Genomic DNA, 22,450 nt, shown 5'->3' on the forward strand with positions numbered 1-22,450 from the left:
AGTAGCCACTCCCTTCTCCAGAGAATCTTCCCAACCCAGGGGTCAAACCCGGGTCTCCTGCACTGCAGGCAGATTCTTTACCATCTGAGCCATGAGGGAAGACTTATGAGGGATATAGGGCAATGCAAGAAGCACAGACTGCTTCCCAAGGGCCCAAGTTCAAGTCTCTGCTCTGCCCTTCTCCTCATATGACCTTGAGCAAGTTTCATATCTGCTGTGCCTTCGTTTCTGCATCTGCAAACCAGAAATAGTCTTGGGCCCACCTGACAGGGTTGTCCTGAGGATTAAATGAATCGGGCTTTAGAGTCACAACCCACCAGAGGCCTCCTGGTCCTGACGCGGCCGTGTTCTGCTTTGCTCGGGCGACTCTGGGAGGCAGAACCCCGTCTGTCCTTTCGACATACACTCCTGGCGAGCAAGTTCGTCAGGCACCCAGCGCACAATCAATGCAAGTCTGGCAGATGAAAATGAATTCATGAGTAAACGCAAAGAATCCTACCTGCTATAATAGAGTCCATTGCGAAAGAAAAAGCCCAGGCTGTGTGTTCAATCTTTTAAAAGACAGATGCTATCTAAGAGTATACAGTATGAACTGAGCCCACACGCCTCAGGTACTGAAGACCAGGCACCTGGAGCCTGTGCTCCACAAAAGAAGCCACAGTAATAAGGCCACAGACGGCAATGAAGAATAGTCCCTGCTTGCTGCAATGAGAGAAAGCCCTCGCAGCGACGAAGACCCATTGCAGCCAAAAATAAATCACCTTAAAAAAAAGTATTTGGTATGGAGGAAACTACTGGAAATTGATCCCCTCTATATTTTGGCTGGGGTTTTGGATGTTCTCATGCTGAGCAGGGCCCAAAAGTGTGTGGAGAAGGGGAAGAGGGGTGTCCTTGGTAGCTACCCTCCCCCCAGAAACATAAGCTGTCATGGTCGAGACGTGGCTGCTCTCAACAGGACACTGCAGGGCCCTGATTCCTGGGGCAGCCATTCCCTTCTGGCCACCCCCAACACAAAACTCTCTGAACATGTCTCCTCTCTCATCTTATCAAAATCCCCCTCCTGCGTGACTGGGAAGCTGTCGGCGTGATCTACAACCCCCAGGCAGGCCTGGAATATGAGCTAAATTGCCTGAGTCACTAGCGATGATAGAGTCATTCTGCAGGAAATTGGAAATCAATTCTTGTCATCACTGCACAGAAGTCCTTTATCAAGAGTTCCAGCTCACCCTGCTTTGCAACCAAGTAGGACCTGAAGGCCAGTGTGGCAATAACAGGAAGAGAAAAGGGCCGTGTGTGTGTGTGATTGTGTGTTTATCCAAAAACATATCAACCTCCAAAGGCAGTGCCAAACCGCTCAGGCGGGTAGAAGACCTCAGCATCCCACAGATGAAGATGCCTCATCCTAGGAATGCTGAGGACCAAGTCTTGCATCCACTACAGAGTTTAACTGAAAATGAGGGACTCTCCTGGCGGTCCGGTGGCTAAGACTCCACGTTCCCAGTGCAGGGGGTCAGGGTTCAATTCCTGGTCAGGAAACCAGATCCCATGTACCACAACTAAAGATCCCATGTGCCGCGGTGAACATTGAAGATCCTGCGTACCCCAACTAAGACCCAGCACAGCCAAATAAATAAATATTTTTTTAAAGGAGAGAGGGAGGATGAAGAATTTTCGTTCCTCACTGGATGCAAATAGTTGTGGATCTAGAGGAGAGGACAGAGCTAAAAGTCACAAATTCAGCAGACTTCACAGCATGATTTTAGTACAGTACACAGGCACTCACGGGTTTCCCAGGTGGCACTCGTGGAAAAGAACCTACCTGCCAATTCAGGAGACGTAAGAGACGTGGGTTTGATCCCTGAGTCCAGAAGATCCCCTGGAGAAGGAAATGGTAACCCACTGCAGTATTCTTGCCTGGAGAATGCTATGGACAGAGGAGCCTGGCGGGCTACAGTTCATGGGGTGGCAACTGAAGCTACTTAGCACACACGGGGACTCATCCTCAACACTGTGGCCACATGGTTCTGCATGATGCTGGGGTCTTAGCGACCCAGCTGGCAGAAAAAGAGGAGTCAAACCAATCAGCTGCAGACCAGTCAGCTCTGGGAGGGTTACACAGCATCCAGTAGATGAAGTCCAGGGCTATGGTAAACTAAAGGGTGGTTCAGGAGTACATGGGATTCAAGGGAATGGGACCCTGCTGGGGAAGATCAGGCAGCAAGTGAGGCCCAAAGTCAGGAGAAAGTATTTCATCTGGCCCAGGCATCAGGTCACAGCTCAGGGACCCCGTCCATGAGGGAAGCCCAAAGGAGTTAATGTAATAAAGAATCTGCGAACCCGACTCTATTTTGGATGTTTGACTGCTGTCTGCTTCCAAATCTCACCACTTCTCCTTCCCCACCTGCCCCACATCTGGGCAAGATGATAAGAAAGTCAAGGCAGGGATTTCCCTGGTGGTCCAGTGGCTAAGATTCCACCCTACCAATGCAGGGGGCCCAAGTTCAATCCCTGGTCGGGAACTAGATCCCACGTGCCCCAACTAAAAGAACCCTCGTGCCTCGAAGAAGATCAAAGATCCCTCGTGATGCAACTAAGACCTGGCACAGTCGAATAAACAAATAATTTTAGAAAAAGAAAGAAAGAAAGCCAAGGCATAGGTTGGAAGATCAAACCCCATGGAACACTCAGATTGGCCCAACCACTTACTATGGACTGAAATGTTGTGTTCCCCTTCCCCAAATTCACGTGTTAAAGCCCTAACTCCCAACATGATGGTATTGGGGGTGGAGTCTTTGGGGGGTGATTAGGTCATGAGGGTGAAGCCCTCAGGAATGAAATCAGTGCCCTTATAAAAGGGACCCCAGAGAGCTCCCTTGTCCCTTCTGCCACGCGAGGACATAGAGAAAAGAGGACCATCCTCTTTTGGATGAAGCAGGAAGCAGGTTCTCAGCAGACACTGAATGTGCCGCCAACGTGCCCTGGGACTTCCCAGCCTCCAAAACCTCAAGAACGGATTTCTGCTGTTCACTGTGCTGTGCTCAGTCATGGCCAACTCTTTGTGACCCCGTGGACTATAATCCACCAGGCTCCTCTGTCCATGGAATTTTCCAGGCAAGAAAACTGGAGTGGGTTGCCATTTGCTTCTCCATCTATGGAATTCTGTTAGAGCTGCCCAAGCTGACTAAGACACCACTGTAAAACCCCCAGCCAATCTCCTTTCCCTGTGTTCTCATGCCATGGTGAGAGCAGCCAGGGGGCCCACCCTCCTCTTTCCAGAAAGCTCCTTACGCGAGTAATAAATCCCCTCCTATCCTCTTAATTGCCTCTGCAGAAGCACCAGCCTCAACATCTGAGCCACATGTTTCGGGAGCAGGGGTTGAGCCCGCCTTGATGGGATGACACCACAACAGCTGGCAAGCCTTCGGGAGGAAGTTCCAGCCCCCAGCAGTCAAACAAGCTGGGCTTTGGGGCAGGAAAACTGGAGTTCAGTCAGTGGGTCTAATTGGACTGACGTGGAGCGGAGGTCAGGAAAGGCTAAACTTGAGAAACGACGTGAAACCTTTGGCACCCTGGAGACCAGTACCCACGCTCCAGTGCCAACTTGGGCAACTGCGGAGCTGAGCCTACAAGCAGAGGCAGGCACACTGCTACCCAGGAAGGACCGACGGAAGCAAGCGCTGACTTGACACAGTAAGTAAACGTAAAGAAATCCTCTCTCTAAGGAACACATTGGTTCTGCCCCAGCCATGCCCACCCATAACCTTTGGAGCAGAGCATTCAAGGGCAAACTGAGCAGAAACCATGGACTGGCTCCTTTTAACGACCCTCAGTCCTGTGTTTCTTGCCTTCCTCTGTTTTCGAGGCGAGAAAGCTAACATAGCTTAGTCTCCTTTTCAGCTAGGGATCACACAGTGACACAGCTTTGGACAAGGAGATATAAAAAGAAATTTCCTAAGAAAACCAGCTCCTCCAAGTTAAAAAAAGAAGATGAAGCTCAACAAGGAAAAATCCCTTTGTCTCTTCCTACTTCCTTCTGCCTGGAATGCGGATGCAAAGTAGCAAAGCACAGCAGCTTTGTAACCATGAGGGTGGAAGAGACACACTCAGGGTGATGAGACAGAAAAAACAGAAGGGCCTGAACCAGCCCAGAATTGCTCTCCTGTGAGGTTCTGATTGTGTGGGGAAAATAAACTCTTGCTTGGTTAAGTCAAGATAATTGATTTTCTCTCACACACAGGCAAACTGTGGGTAAAACAACTGCACATCAGCAAAGCTAGAGGAGATATCCACTGGTGGCTGGGCAAGAGCACACACTTCAGTGTGAAATCTGACAGCCCTGAATCTGCGTCCCGTCTCTGACTCTTTATAAGCCGGGTGGACTTGGGCAAGTTACTTATCTCTCCAACCTATAGTTTTGTCATCTAAAGAATGAATATGATAACAGTACCCACTTCAAAGAGTGACTTAAATGCAAAGCACTTAGCTCAGGGCCTGGCACAGAGAGTCCTCAGCAAATGTGGGTTATTTCAGCTAAACTGGTCCTTTCCAAGAGGTCAATGCTCCATTTTCCTTGAAGGGACAATTATGAATAAGCTAATTATACCTTTTTGTTCTTTCTTTTACTTTTTAACCACTCAGGGGCATTTGAGCTGCCATGATATTCATGTTTGGAGGCCAGTGGGTCATTTAAATGAGTCTCTAAAGACTCATCTAGAGAGAGACTGGAGTTGTCAGCTGTTGCCCCTTCCTTAATAGAAAGAGCAGAGGCAGAGCTTTAGAAGGGCTTTGAGTGTGTCCCGGGAGGAGTGTCAAGATCAAGCACCTGTGTTCTTAGGGACAGTGGACTGGGCTAGTTTTCCGTTTAGGAAGCAGAGAGGGAAATCTAGGGGGTAAAATATCAGAGAATCAGAGAACCCTGCCCCTGACCTCTCTGGATGAAATCTTTCTAACAGAGGATGGAAGATTTCCTTCCATAATGAGCATTGATTCTCAAATGCAAATCCACTGGGGACAGAAGGCACATGAACCTCAATTCTCTTTAAAGTATGGATGACTGGCATCGGGGTCTTTCTGAAAAGCAGGGTTTCAGTACACCGAGTTCTTGGCACAAATCAGTGGAGGAAGTGAGAAAACTCAAGTGCAGAAAGAGGAGGTCACTGCCTAATGACATTCACAATTTTCCAACATTCAAAATTTTGCACATTCTCAATTTGGCTGGAAGTCAGTCTTCCATGTTGGTCCAATAACAATTCCTGAATAAGATGTTCTGTCCCTGTAGGGTTTTCCAGACCTTAAACTCACCCCTTTCTCTCCACCCAGAGATCACTAGCCACTGGGAGCCAAAACAGCTGCTGGACTTGTGCTGAGAAAGTGCCCAGGCACCTGCAAAACAGAGCACAATGGAACCTCCCACCTCAAGACCATCAAAGGAAGGCTCGTCCACAGATGTGCTGTGGCCTGAAGACCCCACAGCCAATTTTTCCCACGGTCAGCTGAGTGATGAGGTCCACTGAGGCCAGCCGGCACCAATAGGCACGTAGGGCCAGAGGAGAAAGCACTTCCGAGAACTTGTGGGCTCAATAAACATTGGCCGGTGGATTCTAGGCTCTGACCCATGGCACAAGCCTCTCTCCTCCCACGGAAAGGAGTAAAAACACAGAAAAAGCAGAAATCCTCTCTCTCTCTTAAGCAGGAATGTGGGTGTGTGTGCACGCACACACATATACACACATTTAAACACAACCTCATTTGATCTTCTCAACAGGCCTGAGAAACCGTCTGGGCAAATATTATTATCTCAATTAATAGATGATCAAACTGAGCTGCAGCAAGTTTAAACGACCTGGCCAAACTCAACCCCACCAATAAACTCAGGCCAGGGCTCTGGGGCCATCCACTCTCTGCCTCTCTGCACAATTGCCCTAAATAATTCCCAGATGCTCAGGGGGAGGATCAAGAGTCCACCTTTCCCCTTCAACAGCAGCGAGGAGGTTTTAAATTTTTATTTTTTGAAAGTGCCAGAGAGAGTTTTCAATAGTTCCTGCCTCTGTAAGCCTTCTCTTCTGGATGAAAAAGAATCCGGTTGGCGAGCCTGCCCTGCAGATGGCCACAGCCAAATGCCTAACAGCTTTGGTCCTGCATTTGATTGCAAGCGATGAAGAAAAACAAAGGAATTCTTAAACCGTGGCGAGGCCTGCCTGGCTTCGGCATGTTCTTTTGTGCCGATCTTTAAGATGTGTGCGAGGCCGCCTTTCAATAATTTTTAGTGCATTATTCTCGCAAATCTTTGAAGTTTCTCTGATGGAGAAAACATTTTCTTAAGTTATGGCTTTTCCACAAAAGCAAAATATGGGAGCCTTATGATCTTAGCTCTCGCAACTCATAAAGACTTGTGCAGAAGCGGTAGCCAGGCCTGTAAGGCCTTTTTCCTATTTTCCAGGAGAAATAAAAAAAAGCCCCTAGCCATGTGACCCAGATACCACGGCCCCTTTGTCAGGGGGAGAAGGAAACACTGGCTGTCTACTGGAGCCTCCAGGCCTTTCTTGGAGACAAGAAAGAGGCTGAGGATGAGGTCTAGATTCATCAGAGAATCAGGACAATGCACAGAATTCCTCTTAACATGTCTCCCTAACCCCTGCTTTCCTTGAAACACTGCCTTGCCCTCAATTACACCAACAACCTTTTTCAAATACCATGTCTGACCCCATGATCCCTTTTCATGAAACTTCTGAGGCTCTCTATGGACCTCTGTGTCAATACAAAACCCTCTGACCCCAAGCCCGAGCATCTGGTTGCTTGTCACCCACAGTGGCAGCTGAGAAGGTTCCCTTCTCACTTGGTCCCTGCGTGTTTGCCTAAGCAGCCTCGGTCCTCTGTCATCTGCCCTGATACTAAATCCCCAGCCCACCCAGCCTCTGGGCCTTTGAGGGTTTCCTCCTCTGCTGTGTTTATCCAAATGATGCCATTGGCCCCTGAGTCAGGTAGACCAGAGTTCAAATCCTCTACCACTTAAAGACAGGTCACATCTTCTGGTCAAGATTATGAGGATTAAAACAAGGGAAATGGACTTCCCTGGTGGATCAATTGTTGTGAATCCACCTGCCAACGCAGGGGACACAGGTTTGACCCCTGGTCTGGGAGGATTCCACATGCCGCAGAGGAAATAAGCCCATGTGTCACAACTACTGAGCTTTCATGCCCTAGAGTCCATGCTGTGCAGCAAAAGAAATCACTGCAATAGTAATCCCATGTACTGCAACTAGAGAGGAACCCCCACTCACCACAACTAGGGAAAGCCCGCGCACCAACACAGATGCCCCTCAAAAAAGATAACCACACCTGGCACAGAAGCAGCTCTTTACCACATCTCGGCGAAGACAACCAAACACTTCCATCCACCCATGTGGAGAGAGGTATGGAAGCTGACATTTGTCAGCTCTTCTTTGCAGTGAAGATGCTTCCATGCATAGAATGTGTGTGATTTTAAGATTCACAAACAACGCTTTCCTCTAAGCAGCCTGTCCTAACTCACCTGCCATTTGTCTACACCGTCTTCCTTTCTTCCTAATAAAACCGCCAGCTTGAAGGTTGGTCGTGCTTGCTGAGCAGTCCTTCCTTCTCTAAGTCTTCACTCCTTTGCTTTGTACCCCCAGCACGTGCTAATAATCCCTGCCCTACAACAGGGCAGTTTGGTACCAGCAGGCATAGGACTGAGGCCATGCAGATGGAGGAGAGGAAGAGGAATGTTAGGGTGTGAGGGGGCATTCAGGCAGGCCCCAGGTTCAGGACCCACATCACAGAGCCTGGAGCAGCCAGTGATGGAGCAGCCCAAGAGCTAGGATCCAAAAGATCATCATGAAGTCTAGCTTATCACCGGTGGGAACATGCCTCTGGCAGACAGGTAGGGCCCATGGATAATCTCCACCTGGGAAAATAAACCAATGAATGGGGACTTTCCTGGTGGTCCAGTGGCTAAGACTCCAAACTCGCAATGCAGGGGGCCCAGGTTCGATCCCTGGTCAGGGAACTAGATCCCACATGCCACAACTAAGAGTTCACATGTTGTAACAAAGAAGGAAGATCCTGCCTGCTGCAACCTAGCCCTAATGCAGCCAAATAAGTAAATATTAAAAATAATAATAATAATAAATGAATGAACAAAGAAATGGACTGCCAAAGTCCAGATCAGAGTAGCCACTTCTTATTTCTGAACAATCCAGAGATATGTCCAACCAACAAGATATTACTCAGGTATCTGGGAATAAAAAGCCAAGTTCCTTCGAACCTTCTCCCTAAGAAAGTATGGCTGGAGGTGGTCTCACAGGGGATAATGGGGTCTAGAGAGGGCTGCAGGGTGAAAAGAAGAACCACTAAAGGCACCTGGAGAAGAAGCCAGGAAGCTAAGAGGTTAAGACGCACACTCCTCCCCACCAGAAGCCAGCAGTCCATGTGATCAGCCCATGCATGATCATGGTGAGCTCAGATTCCATGGGTGAGGCAGGTGCTGGCACAGAGGATGTATGATGCAGATGGGAGGTTAAACAGGGAGCTGATGTTCAAAAATTACTCGGAATTGGAATAACACATGGAGCAGCCTAATTCCAGGCCACTCCATCAGCAGAGAAGGTGCCTTCAATATACTGTGTTGACCACTTTAACAGATGGCAGTAGTGGCAGGATTTTTTTTTTTTAATGCTTTTTTCCGGTAACAGAATATATCCTACTTTCAAAGACAGACACAGATAAGACTGATCCCATCTCCATGTAGCTATGAGTCCTCAGGTCGGTATAATTAGAGTATTGAATCCCCCTCACTGCAGTGATTGGTCAGTGAAGGGTCACATGGCCAGAGCTGAACCAATAGGAGTCATCCCTGGGACTTCGGCTGGAGTTGGGGTTAGGCAGCAGAAGGCAGGAGAAGGCAATGGCACCCCACTCCAGTACTCTTGCCTGGAAAATCCCATGGACGGAGGAGCCTGGTAGACTGCAGTCCATGGGGTCGCTGAGGGTTGGACACGACTGAGCGACTTCACATTCACTTTTCACTTTCATGCATTGGAGAAGGAAATGGCGACCCACTCCAGTGTTCTTGCCTGGAGAATCCCAGGGACGGGGGAGCCTGGTGGGCTGCCATCTATGGGGTCCCACAGAGTCGGACACGACTGAAGTGACTCAGCAGCAGCAGCAGCAGAAGGCAGTACTTTCTTTTCACTGGGATTCAATTCCCCAGCTTTAAGGACAACGTGGATCTACAGTTGCTGGAGGCTGTCTTTGCAAACAATGGGAACAGCCTGCCTGAGAATAAAATGTGCCCAAGAGAGAAAGAACCCAAGAGGAAATGAAAAAGAGACTCTCAGTGATTAATGGGTTAAAACCTTAGGTCCAACCGTACCTGAAGACCATATTCATCTCCCTTGAACACATCTTCCCTGGGACACCAGCCAGTAACTCTCCTTTTTCTTTTAATTCAGGTTTCTATTACTTGTAACTGAAATCATTCTGACTTATACACCTGGCTCCTTGGCTCAGGGCCAGGCTGATTCATTCTTCGCATGTCTTGTCTTCATTCCTGGATGCTAAGCAAGATTGAGGCAGGCAAAAGCCGGCAGGGGAGCTCATGGCACCTCTTAGTTACACCCACTTGGCACAGTAGAAACAGTGCCAGAAATTTGGCATCAGGCAGCCTGTATTCAAATCTCCATCCCTCCATTTACCAGCTGCATGACCCAGGTTAGTTATCTAACCATGCTAAGGCTTCGTTTTTCCATCTTAAAAAATGGTAACAATAACATCTACCTCATAGGCTTTTTGTGAAGTTTTAATGAGATCAGGAATATAAAGGACTTGATCCCATGTCTGGCTCACTGCGGGAGTTTGATAAACGGCAGCAATTTCATGTCACCGGGGTGTATCTGCCCTTGCATGTTCAGCACTGGGAGCAAGAATGGCTTAGATTATTGAAATACATAAGTAAGGTCCTCATAATAGCATTGCCGCCAATGGTTTCAACCTTCTCCCATGTCTTTCTTTTTCCTCTTTTTTAACCAGAGCTGCTAAATACCAACCAAATCTCCCAGAGGGATATGAAAGAAGGGGAAAAATACACAGCTGTAGCCTCTGAGTGGTGACATCCCTGGACCCAGGCATGGCCTCTCGAGCTGTGCTGGATATAGAATGGAGCCTGTGGGTCCCCGTGTCTTTCCAGTCTGTGTTCTGGTCACTTTCCTCCTCCAGCTCAGGCTCAGGGACACGCGGATCAGAGGCTCCCACTCTGGGTGGGTGGAAACCTGGGTTCTCTGCTGGGTGTCACGAGGCCCTTCCCCGGCCAGCAGTGCTTGGTTAAGCCTCAGTTTTCCCATCTGTGAACTGGCAATGCAGATCAGATGATCTCTGAAGTCCCTCCCAGGTAGGAGCCTTTATGGCACCCCACTCCAGTACTTTTGCCTGGAAAATCCCATGGACAGAGGAGCCTGGTAGGCTGCAGTCCATGGGGTCGCTAGAGTCAGACACGACTGAGTGACTTCACTTTCACTTTTCACTTTCATGCATCAGAGAAGGAAATGGCAACCCACTCCAGTGTTCTTGCCTGGAGAATCCCAGGGACGGGGGAGCCTGGTGGGCTGCCGTCTGTGGTGTCACACAGAGTCGGACACCACTGAAGCGATTTAGCAGCAGCAGCAGCAGAGCTTGGGCTCAATAGTTGCAACTCAGGGGCTTAGATGCCCCTCAGCATGTGGTATCTTCCCAGACCAGGGATTGAACCTGAGTCTCTTGCACTGGCAGGTGGATTCTTAACCACTGGACCATCAGGGAAGCCTTGGCATACAGTTTTTATTCCTGCTGCAGGAAGCACCCAGAGGAGCCCAGGGATGGGAGATTAGCAGGTGGCATGGTTCTCAGAGTGCTGTCCCCAGGCCCATGGTATCAGCATTATCTGGGGACCCATCAGAGATACAAATCCTGAGCCCCTAACCCAGACCAAGGGCAGGGGTGGGGGCAGCAATTTGTGTTTTGACAAGCCTTCTAGAGAACTCTGATACACACTACAGAACATTCTAGAGCTGTACCGTCCAACACGAGAGCCACTAACTATATGCACCTATTTCAAATTAAATTGGTAAAAACCAAATAAAACTTGAAAGTCAAATCCTCCACTCACACATATCAAGAGCTCGACAGCCCTGTAACTAGTGGATACCATATCGGACAGGGCAAAAATAGAGCATCTCCATCACTGCAGGAAGTTCCGTCGGATCGTGCTTCTCCAAGTGCAGACCAGCAGCACTGGCCTTGCTGGAAGCATGTTAGACGCAGACTCTCTCATCCTGTCCCAGATCTGCTGGTTCAGAACCTGCATCTTCCCAAGTTCCCTGCATAATTGGAAAGCACCTTAGAGCCTGAGATGCACTGGGTTGAACCATCCAGAACAAAAGAACTGGGTGACTGATGAACCCTGCCAAGAAGAACAGCACAGAACCCACCAGCGTTAGGACAGGGTAATATTTACAGCCTCTGTGAACCCAGCATGGCCATGACTGCACACCCCAACAACACAATGGCTTCCTAACAACTCAACATTGCAATTGACATGCCACAGGCATCGTGGCCTCCATACTTGACAGCCACATACCGTTACTCTACAAACAAGTCCCTGGCTACATACAGCGCATTTCACAGTTGCCAGACATTACAATATTGCCCTCCACATCAGAGTATCCAACTGTCAGCTCCCCCGTAACTGGGGTTCCAAATCGGACTTGGGAAGTGGGGAGGGGACTTCTCCAGAAAACTAGGAGAGGCAGAGACCTTTCAGGACTTACTGCCACAAAGTTCTCAATGGCTATGGGGTTTGCCAAGTCTGTCTGATTACCAATGATGCTGAAATTCACCTTCAGCATCAGGCTTCCTGTGTTGCCATGGAAAGGCTCCTTATCAACAACCCCCAAGCCCAGACTGAGGCTTCACTGCTCACCTCAGAGAAAGGAGCCCACCAGCTTGTCCTCCAGGCTCACTGAGAGACTGTGGCCCTCCTATCAGGAAGAGCTGTTCATCCCCAAATTCAGCACTGTTGAGAACTTCCACTGACAAGACCATCTCAAGGTTGCTTCGCCACAAGATTATTAATTGGTCTAAGGGAGATTCCTGATGGGGTGTCAACAGCCAAGATGAACGGAGAACAATTATGTCTTTATAGCAGTGTTGAGGTTTGCTGGATTTTTCCTGCTTCCATGGCCTCTTGACTGCACCCTCAAATATGGCCCATTATGACAATCATATCAACTAATGCTTGCATTAGAATTGTGATGTCACAAGCCATCTGCTGGCAGGTTTGCAGGGCTGTGTAGGTAGCAGCTTTCAAGGAGTCCCACCATCGGCTAATGTTCCTGGGGCCACTAGTCTCAGACCAGAAACCCCAAAACTGCAAGCTTCACTTTCACCCACTAGACCCCAGACACATCAAAATCCCTGCATTTCCACTTTGCTGACCTGTGAACAAAACCAAGGGCTTCTCCCAGCCTCGAGTGACCTTGAACCAAGTCCATGTCCCTTCTTCAGCTCCTGCCTGGCCACAAAAGCTAACATCAGGAAAGATGCTCTGGGGGCCCAGAGCGCAGGGTCCAAGGGCCAGCTCATCTGCTTGTTAGGCTTCAGTCTTCTTTAAAAAGAGGAAAGAAGGCCTTCCCTGGTGGCTCAGTGGTGAAGAATCTGCCTGCTAATACAGGAGACATAGGTTTAAGCCCTGATCCAGGAAGATTCCCACATGCCACAGAACAACTACCGAGCCTGTGCTTGGAGCCCAGGAGCTAAACTACTGAGCCCGTGTGCTGCAACTACTGAAGCCCGTGTGCCCTAGGGCCAGTGCTCTGGAAGGAGAAAGGCCACCGCAATGAGAAGCTCATGCACCGCAAGTAGAGAGTAGACCCCACTCTCTGCAACTAGAGACAGTCTGCACAGCAATGAAGACCCTGCACAGCCAAATATAAACAGGATAATAAACTTACTTAAATCTTTTTTTAAGGATGGAAAAAATGGAAAAATGTTGGAAAAATTAGATGGAAAAAATTGCTAAAAGCTAGAAAAAAAATTAAAAATAAAAAAGGGAGGAGGGCAGAAGAATGTTCCATTGCTCTGGTTGTGTAATAAATCAGTCCAAAACATTGCAGCGTGGCACACTCACTTGTTATGTTCACTGATTCTCTGGGTCAGGAATTAGGACAGAGCACCACAGAACGCCTCATCTCTGCCCCAATGTGCTCGAGGCCTCAACTGGGATATTCAAACAGCTGGAACTTGATCAGCTGAGGTGCCTCTCTCCTCCGGCCTCTCTCTCTGTCTCTCTGAGGTCTGCGCTGTTCTGTGTGGAGGTCCCAGGGTAAATGGGTTTCTTCCACGTCGTCTCAGAGTTCCCAAGAGACACATCTGGCTTGGTGATGTGGTGGGAACCCTCCCCCTCCACACACTGGGGTTGTAGCCAGAATCCCTTTTAATTGTTGCAGCCATCTTCAAAAAACACGCTAATATCTCCCTTGAAGAGGTGACACCAGGATTAAATGCCTTGAAGGCTGTGAAGATCGGGGGAGGAAAAGTGCCCCAAGTGTGTCCATGCATCCCGCAAATGTTGGCCAAGCACCTGCCTTGTCCTAGACACCAGGGGATGCTCTCAAATCCTCCTTATCCAGCTGGGAGGCGGGGCACATTCCTCAATGGTTCTTATTGAAGGGTGAATGTGATCAAGTGTTAGAAAGGAGGCAGAAATAAGGAGCTAGGGGAAGCAGGAGGGAGCAAGGGATGGACAGACAAATGGACAGGCAGGTGACAGACACAGATAACATGACTGAAATCCCTCTGCAAAACTACCATGGGCTGATACTTTGGTGGCAGCAGTAATGGTGGAAAAAATCCTAGAGAGGCTGGAGATACCTGAAATCACTCTGCTTTCTGGGCTTGGCTCTTGCAGCTCCCTTTCCTCATTCCGTTCTGCCCCTCTCCCACCCCCTGCCTTCCTCCAGGCCTGGCCTCCATGGTCAAGATCCCCACGTCTGCCTCCAGCCCAGGTTTCCCCACCATTTGGGGGCTAACATTTTCTGATGTTCCCCGCAGGGTTTGAAAGCACAGCTGTTATTGCCATTTGGAAAAAAAAAAAAATTTTTTTTTTCCATATTGTTCAGCTCTCTCTTGGAAACAACCACACTGCCATCCTCTGGCCAAAGTCTGGATTCTGCTTGCAGCAGGCTTTCCTTTTATGGTTGGAGGATGGCTTTCACAGCACTCCTGGGCTCTATCTGAAGGACACCCCTGCTCCCTGGGGGCTTCCCAGGTGGCGCTAGTGGTACGCCTGCCAATGCAGGAGACAGGAGACGCAGATTCGATCCCTGGGTCAAGAAGATCCCCTGGAGAAGGAAAAGAAAAGCCACTCCATTACTCCTGCCTGAAAAATCCCATGGGCAGAGGAGCCCGGCAATCTACAGTTCATGAGGTTGCAAAGAGTCTCATATGACTGAGCAACTGAGCACACACGGAGCTCTGCAAGGAGAATTCTGGAAATGGAGAGCAAGTCACCAGGAAAATTGGGTGACTCAAAGCAAAACAAGGAAAAAGAATTCTTGGGTAAGGAAATTAAACTCTGAGGCCACCCTTTGGGTCAGGAAGAAACATCCCTGCAGATAAAAGTGATGTGGGCTGGACTTTCTCCCCCGAGACCTGGTTCACTGGCATGGGAGCCATACTTGGAAGGGTGCAAGGTAGTGTAACCAGGGCTCCAGATTGGAAGCCAACAGTCTGCACTCAAGCTTCCTGCTGGGGAAAAAATTAAGAGGCTGACAGCTGTTTACCTATATAAGTCACACATGTTTGTGTCTGGTGTCTTCTCAACAAGTGAAAGTTATTGTGTTAGAATATGAGAGCGATGAGTTTCTCAATTCATTTATTCATTTTTCTAGATTCACTCATTTGTTCATTCAATGCACCTTTTATAGTGCCGGGCACTGACCTAGGTGCTAAGAACAGAAAATCCACAAAAATTCCTGCCTTCCAGGAGTTTGCTTTAATACAAAAAGACAGACAAATAAAATATGTAAATACAATGCATGGTGTGTTAGAAGATGCTGAGGAAGATGACAACAATCCCGTAAAGAGCCTGCCTGCAATGCAGGAGACCTGGGTTTGATCCCTGGGTTGGGAAGATCCTCTAGAGAAGGAAATGGCAACCCACTGCAGTATTCTTGCTGGGAAATCGCATGGACAGGGGAGCCTGGCGGGCGACAGTCCATGGGGTCGCAAAGAATTGGACACGACTTAGCGACTAAACAACAGCAAAGAGACAAATAAAATACGTAAATAAAAGGCACAGTGTATTGGAAGATGATAAGGAGCGGTGGGGGCAATGCCGTTGCCAAAAGGCGTTCCAGGAAGGCCTGAAGGTGATACAGAGGAAAAACCTAAAGATGGGAAAGAAACCACTGGCTTCTGGAGGAAGGGGATTCCAGGCAGAGGGAACAGCAAACACTAAAGCCTTGCCATAATAGTGTGCTTGCCATGTTTAAGGACATTAAGGAGCCAATATGGCAGGAAGAAAGCAAGTGAAGAGAAGCACAGATGGGGAAGAAACAGCGGGGAAGGGAGGGTCATGGGGCCCAAATTCTATAGCAACCTGAAGGCCATTGTGCAGCCCTTAGCTTTCGCTCTGATGGAAGGAGGGGTCCTTGCAGGGCTTGAGGATGTGACCTCTGAGCCCATTCTGGCTGCTTACTGAGGGTAAAAGGAAGGGGAACAATAGTAGGAACAGAGGGAGTAGTTGGGAGGCTACTGCAATGATCTGAGCAAAGAAGAGCGTGGACGGGAACAAGGTGGTAGCTGTAGGGGCGTGAGAAGCGGCCAGACTCAGGGTACACCGGGGTGGCCGAGCCGCGCCGAGAGTTAGGCACTGTGTGAGAGAGAAAGAGCGACTAGCAGGACTCCAGGGTCTTCAGACGACGTTGCACATCTCCAAGGAGCATCATTCATCCAGAGAGGCTGGACCTGACTGTTTGAGGACCTGAAAAACAAGTCACATCATCTGCTACCCTTGGGGGGAACTGGTCATCCTCTTCTTTAGTGGAATTTATTTCATGGTCCGTCTCTTCTGTATGTTTGCAGTGTTTTGCCATTATAGGCTTCTAAGAATAAGATCACGAAAGACAGTGCCCTAAGACCCTCATCAGACAAATGGGAAACTAGTTTGGGGGCGGAGCCGAGTTTCCCCACATCAGGGATTTTGACTCAGTGCTGAGTGGCTGGGGGGGGGGGTCCCATACCTGGGATTATCTAAATCCTGCATGAGTTGCCCATCACTTTTAAGCAAACTCATCTGTATACATCTCACCATCTTGTCTCTTGTCCCTGCCATCTTTGCCTGGGAGAGAAGCAGTACAATAGAGAAGAACAACAATTGCCAGGCTGTAATCTACAGTTAACACCTACACACAGAGAGGCCACTGGTCAAGAGTATTGAAAAATCACTTCCCTTTTCCCGTCTTCTTCCATCTCCAGCTGCCTAGAGCCAGAGGTCCCCCACATTTAAATCTCCAATGTGTCTATGGTGCAGCTCATGAAACGGAATTTTTTAACAGCAATCATATTTATTCACATTTCAAGTACCCTCTGCATTTTGGATGAAATACCTTCCCCCAAAGAACTCTCTCCACGTATTCTAAGCACATTGGAAAGCCCCCTGTTTGCATGCTCATTGGTTTTCTGAATATCAGAGTGTCCTCTTCTTCTCCAGGGCTGCTGCTAACACATCAAATAATTTAATGCTGTTTTTAATAAATGGAAAGATCAGAGTGCAATTCAAATGCTTGGTATTAGGCATTTATTTGATGGAGATACCATTTTCCACAGCAAGATACATTTCTCTTTCCTCGGGTTATTATTAAAAACAGAAATTGGGCCATGCATTGATGGAATCAAACTGCAGCACATACACTTTGTGGATGCTAAAAACAAAAGAAACGGTGCATACTCTCAAAGCCTGAGGGTTGCCTGGCCTCCTTGTATATGAAGTCTCAGGCAAAGGTTCTCAGGCAGGTCCCAGACCAGCCCCAGCTACCTCACCTGGGAACTTGTGGGAAATGAACATTCTCGAACCCTCTCCATACCTCCTGACTCAGAAACACTGGGACCTATAGTTTCACCAGCCCTCCAGGTGATTCTGATGAACGTTTAAGTTGGAGAACCAAAGAGTCCTAAAGATTGGGACTCTTTCAAGAGTGGCAGGAAATTATTGCTTAAAGAAAGCATATAGGATTGAGATTTTTTTTTTTAATATATATAGTCACAGTCTCTGAAGAAAAGCAAAGACCCCAAGCAAGGTGATAGCAGGAAAATTCTAACCATATTGTGCTTTGGGAGGGTTATTCATCTAACAATATGGATGAATGGACTGCCTGGTGGCCCAGCGGCTAAGATTCTGTGTTACCAATGCAGGGGGCCTGAGTTCTTTCCCTGGTCAGGGCACCAGATCCCACGTGCCATAGCAAAGGTAGAAGATCCCACGTGCAGCAACTAAGACCCAGTGCAGCCAAATAAATAAATATTTTTTAAAATATAAAAATAAAAACACGGATGAAGGTCCCACACTTTGCCAGGAAGTGGGAATTTGGGGCAGAATGAGCAGTGGTCCCCACCTGCAAGGACACCCAGTTTTGTGAGAGAACAAGAGCATCCTAAGAATAGTTAGAAGTCATAAGTGTTAAGAGATGTGGGTAGAACCATGGAGCAGCAGAAATGGAGGTCTGGCTCTGGCTAGGGCAACACAAGAAGTATCCACAGGGGAGAAAACCCTTGAACTCAGCCTTGAAAGAGCAGGAGTTGTCGAGGAAGAAGTGAGAATTACCTGTTAAGCAAGGAAAACTGAGAAGCAAAAAAAGGACCTGATGGCCCCAGGGAGCACTGAGAAGTATGTGGTAGGTTCAGTTGCTTTAAAATGACCCTCCAGGCCCAGCAAAGCGTGTAAGTTTATGTGGAAGAGAGGTTTCAGGGTGTTCAGAATCATTCCCCGGAATGAGGGCTCAGACCAGCTATAATCCTACTGTCTTCTGCCCAGGAAGGAATTTAAAGCGTCGCTTCCTCATCAGATACTTGCATTTGCTTCTGTAATATTCCTGCTAGTCCTCTGCCACCTGCAGGCTCAGCACTTCTGATTTCAGAAGCCCAGACGCATGCTGAGCAGGACCACTCATGGGAGACAGGAGTGCTCTCACAAGGGAAAGAAGGAAAAGCCAAGACCACACTGTCACATGCCATACTGGTCTGGAAGTCTTCCTTGAATACCCACTCGATGGCCAGCCAGCTCCACCGTCAGCTCCACTGGTCAGCTTTGAGTCCATTATGTAACCTCTCTCTACCTCAGTTTCTTCATCTGTAAAATGGGCATAACAATAATCTCTAATTTGTAGGGATTATTAGGGGGATTAAATTATATTTTAATATATATAAAGTACATAAGACAGTGCCTGAAGATAGTAAACGTTGTACATGTGTTAGCTATTATCACCATCACCATCATCACCACCACACCATCAGCATCACCATGACCATCACCATCATCACCACCATCACCACCATGACCATCAGCATCAGCACCATCACCATCATCACCATCATCATCACCATGACCATCACCATCATCACCATCATCACCACCATGACCATCACCATCATCACCATCATCACCACCATGACCATCAGCATCAGCACCACCATCACCACCATGACCATCAGCACCATCACCATCATCACCATCATCACCACCATGACCATCAGCATCAGCACCACCATCACCACCATGACCATCAGCACCATCACCATCATCACCATCATCACCACCATGACCATCAGCATCAGCACCATCACCACCTCCACACCGTCTCCATCGTCACCATCACCATCATGAGCACCAGCATCATCAGCAGTGCGGTCATCGCCATCAAGTCTGCTCAATCCCAGAGCCTGATGAGGGGGCCGGGAACACCAGACTAACAGTATGACAACAGCTGATCACACTGAACTGATAAATATAACTAAATATATTTCCTTCACCTCAATCCAATCCCACTCCTCATTGGCAGCTTGACTGCCTTCTGTAACATCTCTCCAAAGCAATTGCTAATCCATGTTTGAATTCCTCCCCTAGTGGAGAACTGACTGACTTCCCAGAAGTTCATCCAGCTGCGAGATCCAACAACTTGACTCTAGGGCTTTAACATTTCTGTGGTTCTAAGAACATCCACGCAATACCACTGTGGAATTACTTTTGTCAGTTAGAATAAAACTAGAAAACAGGCCATTATTTGTCCCACCTCGATCCTTTTTTATGCCAGGGCAAACTTTTTGATATTCTTCTCATTGAGAGGTGGACTCTAAGTCCACCCACCCTCATTTGGATCTAGGCTAGGCTTAATAACTGGCTTGATCAGTAAAATATCACAGAAGTGACTTCCACTTAGGTCTCTTGAACCCAGCCATCACCTTGTGAGAAAGCCCAAGTGGCCACCTGGAGATGCCCCAGTGGAGGAGAACTGAGGCCCGTGATCAACAGTAGCAAATGAACTCTAGCTGGAAGCCAGCACCAGCTTCCCAGCCGTGTGAGGGCTCCATCTTGGAAGTGAATCTTTAGCTGCCCCATGCAGTCCATCCACGCAGCTGATGCCACATGAAGCAGACGTACCCATCTCCATCAAGTCCCAATCAAATTTCAAATTCATGAGCCAAATGAATAATCATCATTGTTCACAGGTTCTAAATCCAGAGGTGATCAGTTAAACTGCAATAAACAGCTGAAACATCCTGAAAGAACTGAAACATCTTATCCTTTTTATCTGAGAACCACCCTTAAACTCCTTCAGAATAAGCTTATAAGGGAGCCACTTCCAGTTGATCTGAGTTGGTGCTGGGAATTAAACACTATAATCCGAGAGTTGGTTAAAAGATTCTTCCTTACAACGAGGCACAGCCTTGCCTTCCTTAACTTCATTCATCCATTCAACAAACACCTATAGTACCTACCAACACCCACCAGGAACTATGCTCAAGACTATGGAAGAGAAAAATGGACCAGTCATTGTCTCAAGGACTTCATGCTCTAGTGGAGAAGGAGAAGATCTGAACCCTCCCAAACGAGGCAACATTTCAGATGAGAAAAGACGTATCATGCAGTTCTAAGAAAACTCAGAGAAGAAAGAAATGTGTTCTGCCTGGTGGGGGATGATGGCGAGCTGACTCCAGAGGGATGAAAAGGATTTCCCACAGGGAGAAACGAAGGATAATGAGGTAGATAGAAGGTCCATGAAAGGACCAGGCACTTTCAGGGTCAGTTAGGAGGCTGATGTGATGGGAGCAGCAAAAGGCATGGAGCAGAACGATGAGGCTGTGAAACTAGGCTGAAGTTAGATCGAGAAGGATTTTGTAAAAGAAGAGTTTGGGTTTTTCCTTGAACACCAGAAAAAACTACAGCGGGGTTTTTGGCAAAGGCATAGCAGAAGCAGACTTGCATTTCTGGGTTTCCCAGATGACTCAGCGGTAAAGAATCCTTCTGCCAAGCAGGAGACACAGGTTCAATCTCTGAGCTGGGAAGATCCCCTGGAGAAGGAAATGGCAACCCACTCCTAGTATTCATGCCAGGAAAATCCCATGGACAGATAAGCCACGGGCTATATAGTCCATGGAGTCACAAAGAGTCAGACACAACTCAGCAACTCAACAACAAGAACAGTCTGGCTGTAGTGACAGGAGCATATTGAAAGAGGGCAAACTGGGAGCCTTTCCAGTAGCCTGGTCGGGAAATGAGGGCATCCTGAAATAGGGCAGTGGAGATGTGGAAGACATTTCTTTGGAGAAAGTTACAAAGCCCATTTGAAGACCAACTGGGTGGGGCAGAGAAGCCAGTCAGGGATGATCCCAGACTGTTGGCTGGAGAGGGTCCATTCAACTGACAGCCAATGGCAGCAGGAGAAGGCCTGATGGAGGGGCAGACAAAAGTCCCCTCTGGTTCTTTTTAGGCAACTCACACCTGGCTCTTGGGACATCCCAAGGCCTGCTTCCATATCAAATGCTTGAATCTCTCCATTCCCATGATCCTCTGGTTTCCCCATTTCCAATAGGACCAGAATGTACATCTGCCCAATGGGGAGAGGCTGCTCTCCCAAACCCCATACCAAGAAAAGACGAACCCAGGGCTTCCCTGGTGACTCAGTGGTGAAGAATCCACCTGCCAATGCAGGAGACACAGGTTCGATCCCTGATCCAGGAAGATCCCACATGCTGCAGGGCAACCAATTCCTTGCACTACAACGACTGTGCTCTGGAGCCCGGGAGCCCAACTACGGAGCCCTCACACTTCGACTACTGGGGCCAGAGTGCCCTGGAGCCTGCGCTCCGAAACAAGAGAAACCACCTCCACAAGAGGCCTGTGCCCCGCACCTGGAGAGCAGCCCCCGATCCCAGCAAGCAGAGAAAAGCCGTGCAGCTGCAAAGACCCAGCACAGCCAAAAGTAAATAAATAAAATTGCTTTTAAAAAACGAAAGAAAAGACGAACCCTGTTAAGGTTTTTTTCTATAAGTATCTTTTTTAAGAATTACAACATCAACGTATCAAGTACCCATAAAAGTACAGAGAATAATACATAAATCACCCATAACCCCATTTCTCAGAGAGATTATTGATATTTGGGGATATTCCTGTTCAATGTTTCTTCTATTTATACATATTTGCTTTATCTGATTAATTTGTAGCCTAAGCATTCGTCTAGGTCTCTCATATTTCCTGGAAAATATGCTTTGTTAAATGGCTGAAGAGAGCCCAACGTGGGTGTACCTAAATTAAATTAATCCCTACCATTAGACATTTAAGCCATTTTCATGCGTGTGGGTTTTGTTTTCTATTTGGTTTTGTTTCTGCTATGATAAAAACCTTGTGTCAAACATGCTTGGGTATAAATCTTGGGTGTTCTTTTCTAATTATTTCTTTAAGACAAATTTCTGAAATGATCCAAGGATTAAAAGATTCCAATACGTCCAAGATGCTTGGTGCTCAAGACAAAGTTTCCCGAGAGAGTTTTGTCGGGTCCTCTTGCTGACTGTGAAGGAATACACATGGCCACATTTTTTTGGAGCCTCAAGTTTCTGGAAGACATTTACTGACGCTTTCTTGGGGGAAATTTGAACCTTTTTCCTTCCCATACCCTGTGATTTATAACCAGCCTGAGCCGGCTCAGCTGCACCAACGCTGTCAACCAAATGGAACAAAACCTCTAGGGTCCTTGGGTCTCTGAGCAAACACCAGGGAACAGTGGCTAGTCTCTCCTGCTTCCAAAGGAACATGATGCTTTAATAACGCCTGAGAATGCTTTTGTGAAGGCCTGCTCCCCAGAACTTTCCCGTCAGGCCCAGGGCCCAGCCAGCTTATGATCTGGGC

The sequence above is a fragment of the Bubalus kerabau genome, chromosome 23 (genome assembly GCF_029407905.1).
Source record: "Bubalus kerabau isolate K-KA32 ecotype Philippines breed swamp buffalo chromosome 23, PCC_UOA_SB_1v2, whole genome shotgun sequence".
In the NCBI taxonomy this organism is placed as follows: domain Eukaryota; kingdom Metazoa; phylum Chordata; class Mammalia; order Artiodactyla; family Bovidae; genus Bubalus; species Bubalus kerabau.